This window comes from Poecilia reticulata, linkage group LG4 (genome assembly GCF_000633615.1).
Source record: "Poecilia reticulata strain Guanapo linkage group LG4, Guppy_female_1.0+MT, whole genome shotgun sequence".
Lineage (NCBI taxonomy): Eukaryota > Metazoa > Chordata > Actinopteri > Cyprinodontiformes > Poeciliidae > Poecilia > Poecilia reticulata.
In genome coordinates this window covers 2,778,670-2,789,671 of record NC_024334.1, presented here as the reverse complement: position 1 = coordinate 2,789,671, position 11,002 = coordinate 2,778,670, and the positions used below count along the sequence as shown (strand labels likewise).

The 11,002-nt window shown below is 40.9% G+C and overlaps 2 long non-coding RNA genes across 6 annotated transcripts in view; both read right to left on the bottom strand.

The window, feature by feature from the left end:
* The window catches only part of LOC103463118 (uncharacterized), a 170,862-nt gene extending 159,866 nt beyond the window's left edge, over nt 1-10,996 (bottom strand). For all 5 annotated transcript variants that reach the window (XR_533466.1, XR_533465.2, XR_533462.2 and 2 more), the window contains exons 1-2: nt 10,832-10,996; nt 10,534-10,674 (exon numbers count right to left, since the gene is read on the bottom strand). This is a non-coding gene — a long non-coding RNA (uncharacterized LOC103463118). The remainder of the gene's footprint in view (nt 1-10,533; nt 10,675-10,831) is intronic.
* Nucleotides 5,275-8,609, bottom strand: LOC103463117 (uncharacterized). The gene is made up of 2 exons (XR_533461.1): nt 8,531-8,609; nt 5,275-5,600 (listed from the first exon to the last, which is right to left on the bottom strand). It is a non-coding gene; the product is annotated as an uncharacterized LOC103463117 (long non-coding RNA).
* Nucleotides 10,997-11,002: the final 6 nt, after the last annotated feature.

The following is an 11,002-nucleotide window of genomic DNA, read 5'->3' as shown; positions in this document are numbered from 1 at the left end:
TGTGTGTGTGTGTGTGTGTGTGTGTGTGTGTGTGTGTGTGTGTGTGTGTGTGTGTGTGTGTGTGTGTGTGTGTGGGTGTGTTCATGCTGGGTCTCAGGGGGGTCTCTGTTGGTCTCAGAGCTCTGATACATGAAGGATGGTCACATCTCCCTCCCTGCAAAACTCACAAAACTCCATGAAAACTCCTGGCATGCATGACGACCACAGAAGCTGCGTTTCCATTACAAACAGTAATGGAAACGTAAAAGTTTATCAATATTCTGTTAATGTAGAGATAAAAACAATCTCTTAAGTGTGAGGTTTCCATTAAATAAGAAACTCGGTTAAATTAAAACCTGAATAAGTTTTTTCGTGCAATATGTGATTAAAAACGTGCCGCGCCTTCGTCCTCATCCCACTTCCTGTCGTCTTCTTTGTCATTTCCACCAGTGGTAGCATTCATTGATCATGTGACTTGTGTGATGTGAAAACAGTATTTCAAATGTACTTTTGTGAAATCCAGTACTTTTGAAAAACCGCCTCAACCAACGCAAAAACCTTTTATTGAAAAATGTGTTTTTAAAAACTTGCTGAATTTATCTTGTAATTCCAGTTTGTGCAATTTTAAGGCCAGTGTTTTTCCACTACTGTCGGAAAAACACAATTTCCCAATTATAAAACAACAAAATACAAAAGATAACAGGCTTAAACACTTTAAGAATAAAAAGTTTTTTCTAGTAGAAATCAAATGAAATCCCTTAAAATACTTTGCAGGAAACTTTGTGACTGATAAAAACTTCCACACTTAAAATCTCAACAGAGACTTTGTTTGAAAATATGCATTCTTAATAAAGATTAGCAAAATATAATAAATATATTCAAAACTTGGCTTTTCTGATTATTTAGTCATTTGTTTTTAGCTTTACTGGCAAAATAATTTGTTTAATAGTCTACAGCATCCCTCCAAGCCAAACAGGTCAACATTTGTTTGTATCAAGTAATATTTACTGTATGCAAACATAAAGAAGCCGTAGAGATAATATTACTAACAGTTGTGCTGCACAAATGCCAAATGTTGATGTTCTCAACGGCAGGAGAGACTAAATTATGCAAAAGGACAATTTCTGGTTTAAGCCTGGCAACTGTCGCCTCTCACAGCTGCTTAGCTGAGATGATGGTTTCTGTCTCTGATGGAACAGATAGAAAAACAGAAACAAGAACAAAACCGGGTTTTCTGCTGGAGCCATCCAGAAGCACATCAGAATAAACACTGAAGGAAACGTAAAAGCTCATTTTATCTTTCACGATTCTCATTCTGGGCTGCACAGTGGCGTTGGTGGTAGAGCTGCTGCCTTGCAGCAAGAAGGTTCTGGGTTCGATTCCCGGCCCCGGTCTTTCTGCATGGAGTTGCATCTTCTCCCTGTGCATGGTGGGTTTTCTCCGGGTACTCCGGTTTCCTCCCACAGTCCAAAAACATGACTGTTAGGTTAATTGGTCTCTCCAAATTGCCCCTAGGTGTGAGTGTGTGTGTGCATGGTTGTGTGTCCTGTGTGTCTCTGTGTTGGCCTGCGACAGACTGGCGACCTGTCCAGGGTGACCCCACCTCTCGAACGTTAGCTGGAGAGGCACCAGCAACCCTCCCAACCCCACTGAGGGACAAGGGTGCAAGAAAATGTATGGATGGATTCTCATTCCACACAATCCCCTTTATTTTAGCCAACATCTGTTTTAGCTGTTATCCTAAATTAATCAAAACAAGGAATATTAGAGAAAGGGAAAATAATGAAGGCGCAAATAAGAAAAAAACAGCCAGAAAAACAGCATCCTAGCCTACATGTTAATTAAATGTTTTGTTTTGACACCACTTAGTTATGTGTTGTGCGTGTCCCAAATATATACATTTTTATGTGTAAGCATTTTTATTTGCCTGTTTGTTTTATTTTTATTTAATCCTTCTCTTATCTAATTGGTTATTTGTTATTTTATAGATCAATTCTTCTGTGCGTCAGCCTGTAACATGTGTTTTGTTTGCAATAATTATTGTTTTTGTAAACAGTAAGATAAAAAAGTATGTAGTTTTAAAAGAATCGAGAAAAAAAGTTGTTTTTTTTCCTTTTTCAAACTTGCAAGCTGTGCAAAGTGAAACAGAAAACTGCTCACCGCACCCACACATCACCAACAGCGGCAGGCGGAAACGGCCTGAGGCGGGAGAATACCGCAGCAATAAAATCAGCCAAAAACACGGGAGAGTGACTCATCTTCTGCATAGAAGATCTCTTACACGAATTTTACCGCCATCTAACGGCAAAGCTGCAAATTGCATATAAACGTATCTGCTTTCAGTTCTCCAAGTGTTTAAATCTATGGTGGAAAATAAAATTAATAAAAAGTTTTTTTCCTTTAGTCTAATAAAAAATTCATCTTTTAGTAAAAACGCGTCTACCAAGAGAATTTAACTGAAAAGTCGACTTTTCTGCACCAAATGAAGCTTTTATCTACCTTATTAAACTGGGCTAAATGTGGAAAAGCGTTTTGAAAGAAAGTGACCTAAAATCCTGTTTTTGTAAAACTATTCACAGACGATGACTGTCTTTGGTTTTAGCTGTTACCAAACTTACGCACTAAATCTTAAATGTACGCCTGATGTATAAAAGAGAAAAGGACACGGTGCTTTGCTAAACTACGACGCCTGGATAAGATGGTCAAGAAAACGTTTTAATTTAGACAAAACAATAACAATGGAGAGGGAGGTAATCTACCACATCGATCACTTATTGATTAATCACAAAATAAACGTCAGGCATGAAAACGTAAAACTGTAACGTACTGAATGTTCTGTCTGCGTGTGTTTTGGTGGTTTATGTCCTGATGCACTAGTGGAGCTGCTGTCAGTCAGTTGCTATGGCGACGTGTTTGTGTGTAGCGCAGACAAAATATGAGTGGTTTTGAATTGTTGAATGATTTTCCTGTTTTATTTTTCCCTTTGCTGTGGCAAACCGCACTAAAGACATCTGACTCCCGGTGTCAGTTTGTTCACGGGGGCGTCTTACATGGACGGCATGTGAAAGAATCGTCTTTCTGCCCTCCAGTGCTGAAGTTTCCGTGTCTATAATCCACTTGCTGCTTTTGGAGCGTTCTCATGTGCATTCAAACCGCATCAGAGTTCAGACCAACCAAACCGATACCGAGGGCTTCAGGCGGACCAGAGCTCACTTCTTTGGTCTGAATCAGAGTTCGGTTACATTCACACACACCCCAAACGAGCTGGACTTTCTAGACAAACGAACTGGAGTCAGAGTAAAGCGAACTAAACCGGACTGGTGGGAACGCACCCTTCGTTGCCATTTGGACCTTTTTGCCGTTTCTTGCGTAAAGTCGACATCCTCCATGTAGCGCTGGTGTTTAATAAACCTCCACCTCAGCCTGTCAGGGTGTTTGTCGCCATGAATGGGACTTAGCGTCAGCCGCAGAGAACCGCGGCTTCTTACAGCGTGTTCTCACACACCCCCTGTCCCTCCCAAACAAGCTGCATGCGTGTGTTTATGCCAGTGTGTGTCAGGTAAGTTAATGCGGCTCTGTCATCAGAAGCCTTATCACCGTTGGACAGGATTCAGCGCTCCACCTCGGTGTCAGCTTCACACACACTTAAAATAACACGACTTACGTCTTGGCACCTCGTTACGGGGACAGCAGAGGAAAACCTTATTTGGTTGCTCGTCAAAAGTGCCTGTGTGTTTTTCAAATCAGCTGCTTGGACTGAGGATGACGCTGAAATCAAGGCTGGAAAGTTAAAGACAAAAAGGTTCTTTGAACGCGACATCGATGTGAACTTTGACCTTTAAGGAATCGTTGGATTAAATAGCAATTTGTGGTTTCGGTGCTTTAAATAAAACAATAATGCACTTTTCATACAATTGGTAGAGGTAAATAAATGAGAGGTTCAAATAAACATCTTAGAAATGCTAAAAATAAAACTACCACTTAACGTAAATATGGCTTTTGGGAGTTTTTTGACCAGAAGCAAATTAAAAACACACCAAGCTATACGATCTATGCAAATGTTTATTTTTCTATTTATCTGACTGCAAAATATTAGAAAAATATGAAATGTGCAATAACAACACAAAATAAATACATATTTACTCAGCAGTGTAATTATGTTTATATGAGTATTAGGGCCGCACTAAGAAAATGAAATTATGAGAAAACTCTCGTAATTTTATGACTTTAAAGTAAAAATGTTTTGAGAATAAAGTCATAACATTATGAGTCCTAATATTACGAGAAAATAAACAAAACAACATAAATAATAAAATGGATACTGAAGTCTTTGTAAACAAAACTGTCCTTTAAAAGTTGAGACCAAAACACAGACTGAAGAGTTTTATCATCCTGTTTTCGGTTGAAAAAAAGAGAAAAAAGAAAAAACATTAAATCATGCAAATGCAAATGATTAAGTTTGTTTGAATTTATCATTGATTAATTAATTTATTGCTTATTGTGACAGACCTATGCATGGATGAGTTTCTCTACATCTTGCTGGAACGTTAGTCCTTTAATCCTGGAAATGTTCTACAAATCAAAATCTATTTTTATTTGCAGCACCTTTGAGCAACGAGGCCTTTCACTTCAGGCGACAGAAGGCTGAATTTGAAACCGTCTTTATGTGGCTCTGGAGGTTCAGGTCTGAGTCCGTCATTAAACCCAGATTTCATACTGACCTCTACTGAAGCTCTGGGCTGAAACTTTTCTTTTGGTGAATTTCTGACGAAGCAAAGATCATTATTCTTGAACAAATCATTTTCGTGGCTCCTGGTGTTTAATGGATCCACTTCGCAGATAATCTTTGTTTTGTTTTGCAAGGAGAAGCAAATATGTGTGCCAAAATTATAACCAAAGGTATCTCTCTTGTTTTTAAGTTATATAAAATAGTAGGACGTACTAAAACTGTCTTGTTTTTGTTTTTACCAATATCAACTTGTTCCATTTCCCATCTGGTCATGTGTGGGCTGATAATCAGCAATTTGACCCCTAATTCCCCAGATTTGACCTTGTGAGACCATAACTAAATACGTCCAGCAGCTAAAATCACTTATAGGACGACGCTGTGAGTTGGAGAACCAGCAGAACTGGTAGTTTTGGTTCAAACTCCTGGTGAAACAAAAGAGAAGAAGAAAAACATTTTAACTTGAAAATGGCCGCCTTGCTTTTCACTCCAATTTTTGACTATTTTGAGGTGAGAGTCTCTTGGCATTTGCTTAAAATGCAGATATCAGGACAAGTCAGGGGCAAACAGATGCACAATATTTATTTCTTGGGCGCTGAAAGACTTAATTAAATAGCCAAATTCAACTTGAGCGTTAGCTTCAGCGCATGAGATGGAGAAAAAAATGGCAGCCGATCAAGGTCGCTTCCCCTCGGTGTTTATCAAAACACGCTGGGTGGCTCTGAATGGAGGAGTGACCTTGACGCGCGCTGAAGCTGCCAGCAGGAGATGGAAGATTCGCCTCTCAGTCACCAAGGACCGATGGAGCTGTTGAATTTGTCCTTGTGTGTGTTTGTGAGTGAGCGAGTGGCGGCCGACGAGGATGTCTGCCTCTCTGTCAGGTCAGGAAATGCATCTGCATTTTAATTAGAGATGAAAATGTGACAAACAGTTTCTACAAAGGGCCTGAATTTGCAGAGTTAATCACAGATGGGAATGTTTTTGTGTGACGCAAGGTTCAATGCCGTGTGGGGGAACTGCTCTGCTTTAGCCAGGCCGGTCAAAGTGCAAACTGCTCACACATCAATTTATTAGCTGCACTGCAAAAACACAAAATATTACCAAGTAATTTTGGTCTGGTTCCATTAGTACACCTGAAATAAGACAAAAAACTAACTTCCAAGTAACTTTTCACCGAGATACAGGAGGTTGTTTAGGTTAAAATTTCTTAATATTGATGAAAAAGTTTTACTTCCACAGGCAGATTATTTTACAGGACATTGTTCTCGTTATGTGAACTAGAACCTAAGGAATTATTTACTCAAAATAAGCTCATATATCTTGCTGAAACGTTAGCGCACTAGAAAAAGGACTAGGGTGCTTGCACCACAAACCAGACTAAAAATACTTGGAAAGATTTTGTGTTTTTGCAGTGTATGATACAGATCTTGTGAAACACCAGGAGAAATAAATCGGTGCTGCTGTGAACAGAAACGGACACAAACACAACACGTCACGAAAATACATGCAATAAATCTAAAAAAACAAAAAACAGTTGGGCTGTTTTCACCCCTGACAGTCTGGTAGACTTGGTTCGATCGCAGACCAAACTTTCAGCATTTGTGACATTTTGAGCTGCAGTGTTTCTCTTCCCCCACCGCAGTTAAACGAGTTAAACGAACCAAACCTGTTTCCCTCCCAACCTGTGGGGGCGCTGCACCAAGAACCACTGAAGGAAACACAAAAACTTCTGAAGACACTGAGGGCAACTTCCTTCTTCATGAAATGAAAACAAAAACAGAGTAGTGTCACATCTAGCAGTGGGATTATTTCTCTTCTGTCTAGTAAAAGACCACAAGTCATTTCTCCTGCTAGCGTTGGGCTAGTGCGTTTGTTTTGGTTGTATTTACCCAGAATGCCCTGCGCTGCAGCCCACTTCCTGCTTTTTTTAACGCCATCTTTGGTTCACTTTGCATTCGCATTCGAACCACATGAGAGTTCACTTCTCGCACATTCACTCCTCCATAAACGCGCCAGACTTTCTTATCAACGCTGGTGTGTCGTCCACTTCAACACAACAGAAGTTGTGTGTTTTTGTTGTTTTTCTAGGACAGAACAGCAGCGCAGTCTCTAACAGGAATGTCCCTCTGGTGACAGATCTTCGTCCTGAACCTGAGCGTTTGCCACCAGGGCTTCCCGCCCCACTGACCCCGATGCAACAGCAGCGTGATATTACCACGGCCCTTCTCACTTTCCCCCCCGTCTCCCACTCGATCTTCACCGACTCCTCTCCATCTGGCTGTGCGTGGTTTCCGCTGGTCCGATCCGTCCTTTGTCTCTCTGTAACTAATATGACACATAAAAGAAAGACGACAATAGGAATGGCCGCCCAAAAATCAGGCTTTACCTGATACCAAACCTTTACTCGTGTGCCCCGGGGTGTGCACAGCCTTCATGGGGAAGGAAGGAGGAAGAGGAGGAGGAGGAGGAGGCAGTCAGAGCTTACTTATCTTTTTCATGTGGCTTTTTCTTTTTAAGAAGCTATCAGGCTCCGTCTTCAGTAGTTATTCTCTTCAGGAGGATGTTTTGTTCGGCAGGAGGAAGGCTTTAATACCAAGGCCCTTGGGGTTAATAATAGGTTTGACCTGACAGATAAACTTGTGTGTATCAAAGTGTTTGTACATGACTGTGCTCTGCCTCTCCTCCTCTTTAAATTCAAAGTCTGTGTAATAACTTGTTTTACAGATAATGCCAATTGTCTTTGACTGTAGGAGCTCAGCGATAAGCTGCCAAACATCGACGTGATTCTAATTGTTCTGCACGGCTTGCTTTGGTGCAACGCCATGGTTACGGTCAACCGGATACCGCTGAGTGTTCTCCACTGTCACCGAAGGCTAAAACAGATAGCACGTTTTATTTGGGCTGGAGTAATCCTCATGTTCTAGATAAGCTAGCTGACGTTAGCTGTCATGTTAAAGGAAAAAAAAAAAACAAAGATCGTAAGAGCATGCAAAGTAAAGTTGTACACATTGTTTGAGTTTCTAATGCAAATATCTTTAAATAAGATAAAACTAATTTGCAAGTGACTTTTCAGCCACATAAAGGAGCTTGTTTTAAATTAACTAACCTTTATTGAAACCAGGAACTCTCACACACTTTTTAAAGTCACACATAAGCATTTGTTACACAGTTGAATAAAATCAGAATAAACGTTTCTCGTTTTATGTGAATTGGGATTATTAAAATGTTTTCTATTTACTAAATCGCATCGAATGAACTGCAAAACACAATTTTGCCAAGTATTTTTGGTCCCGTCTCCAAGTCAAAACTAACAAGTAACTTTTCAGAAAAACATCAGTTTTTTAAAGTAAATAATATCTTCATGTTGTTAAAGAAAAGTAGAAGTTTAATTATGGGAAAAATGTCTTGTTACAAGTGAAATAATCAGCCAGTGGTTTCATCAACACTTAGCAATTATTTACGTAAGTAAGTTTAGATATTTGCAGCAGAATAAATGAAAAGTACTTTGATTTAAGATTTGTGTTTTTGCAGTGTAGCCTTGAAATGATTTGCAACAGGTCTCAGCAAAACTCCAACTTAAAACCTTTTACAGCTTTAATGTTGTATATTATTTCTATCTATACCATATTTTAAATCGTGTTTAATCACATTTTTATAACAATTGAAGGTAACATAATTACTTTGTTCTGCTATAATATGACGCTATGTGTCTGGAAAATACCTAAAACTGCCCCTATCAGAAATGTACAATAATCTTAACCACGTCAATAAGTTTCATCCCAGGTCCTTCGTAGGGGACTGTGGGACTCAGTGACCGTTTCTAACCTTTTTCATACTTCAGGAAACTGAAGTCTGTGGAAGAAGAGTCAGACATGGAGCTCTTAGGAGACGGACAGACATCCATTTTCTTGCACCCTTGTCCCTCGGTGGGGTCAGGAGGGTTGCTGGTGCCTCTCCAGCTGGCGTRCCGGGCGGGGTCACCTGGACAGGTCGCCAGTCTGTCGCAGGGCAACACAGAGACACACAACCATGCACACACACACTCACACCTAGGGGCAATTTGGAGAGGCCAATTAACCTGACAGTCATGTTTTTGGACTGTGGGAGGAAACCGGAGTACCTGGAGAAAACCCACCATGCACAGGGAGAACATGCAAACTCCATGCAGAAAGACCGGGGCCGGGAATCGAACCCAGAACCTTCTTGCTGCAAGGCAACAGCTCTACCAACTGCGCCACTGTGCAGCCGAGACAGACAGACAGTAGAGCAGAAAGACGAAACTTCAGAGGAAGAAGCAACAGCTGAGGAGTCTGAATATTACAAACCCTCACCAGCCTGAATAGCAGCGTGTAAGCTAGGGTAGTGCAATTTATCGATTGATAAATAGATTGATTAGTAACTACAAACTGAAATTGGTCATATTTTCCTTGAGAAGACATATAAACTAGGTGACTTATCCTGCAGATGGTGCAGAAAGGCTGCCTCAGCCTGCCCTGCCTACATCAAGGTAACTCTCTTCACATGCTGGTGTCATGTTGTACCAGGAAAAGCAAATCCCACTGGACTGAAAGTATTTCTGCTTCCCAGTCAGTCACAATGGTCTGGTGCTGGAATCTGAGGTTCACAAAAGCAGCTAAACATTCACTGATCTGCAGCTTGGATTTTGGAAGATTGCGGTTGCTTGGAAGACACGATGTCTGCCAAGCGGAAAACATCCGAACCTTCAGAACTATTTTATCCTTTATCAAAGCACTGAGTGTGCTGAAAGCAACTGGTCTTCTGGTAATAAGGACTACAATGGAAACATGATTACAGAACGCTACGGCCCCTTGGATAAGTTCAGCTGAAGCTGCAGTATCTAACTTGTATAAAAAATAACTTTTTACATATTGAAATTGTTTGTTATGAGGGAGATAATCTGAGAAAAGATCGATCTGCTCCACCTCCTCTCTGAGCTACTACTGCTGTCTGAACAAATTCTCTGCTCCCGACCAAAAACAACCAATCAGAGCCAGGAGGAGGGTCTTAGTGCTGTCAATCAATCTCATTTATTTGCTGCTAAATGTGCTAATGGCGGAGAAACAATTTAACATTACAGGAAAAACCATTTATCCGCCGTAGTTGGTGGCTATGCTAACTAGTGTAGCTTTCAACCATCGGATGTACTCACAGGGAAAAGCTGTAGCGCTAGCAGAGGTCAAAGGGCGGAGCTGGAGGAGAACTAGCGGTGCGGCACMAAATTATGACTGACTAACGCTAAGACCCGTTTCTGGGCTCTGATTGGTTGTTTCTAGTTAGCACTGGGAGAATCTGTGAAAAAAATAAATAAAAATCAAGCTGTACTTTCTTCCAGTCGTGCAGCGAGTACATGATGTTGATTGACAGCGCTAAGACCCTCCTCCAGGCTCCAACTAGTTGTTTTCGGCTGGGAGTGATGCATCTCTTCAGACAGCAGCAGTAGCTCAGAGAGGAGCTGGAGATCGATTTTTTTTCACAGATTATCTGTTTCATAAACTAACAAGCTGGTGACAGTTTTAACAAAACATATTCTTTATGAAAAATACATACTGCAGCCTTCAGTAGCAATATTTTTCATAATTTTATCATTCTGAATGTCTTCTGTGTTACAGACCTAATAAATTGCCATACTCAAGACACCAGTGAGTTTAATAGATTATTAAACTAATTATGTATGATGAATTTCCACTGATTTGGATGAAAGAGATGTTTTTCCATCACAAATGCACGTTAGCATTCATGTCCCTTTCACCGAATCTGGCCTCTTATTTCAGAGATGAACAGCAGAAAAAAAAAAAGTTTAATTATACCTGGATTTAACCGTTTGATGCAGGCTCACTTCCTCTCCCCTGCAGCGCTCTCTGGTTTCAGCAGGTTAAGGTGGCATGAGAATGACCTGGCAGGTGGGGTCAGAGGTCTCAGGGTCAGGGCTACGATCAGGTACCGGAGTCCTGTTGCACATAAGGAGACAGGAGAGGAGTCTTGTCACTCACTGTCAGCAGATCATAGCACTGATCCATAACCTTCACCTCTGTGACAAATCTCTCAGCGCCGCAGCCTGCGCCTCCACCGGCCGGGAGGAATATGGATCAATATTAGGTTACTGACCTGCAGATGATGACAGTACAGACTCCGGTGCAACTTGGTCTGCTTCAAGGTGCATGGAGAGGGAGAAAACGGGATAGCTAGAGTTACACCTTTAGCATGCAATATAAACTTGATCTTCCTATGAAAAGACTATTTGTTTGTAAACATGGCGGATGAGCGAGCAAAGTGACG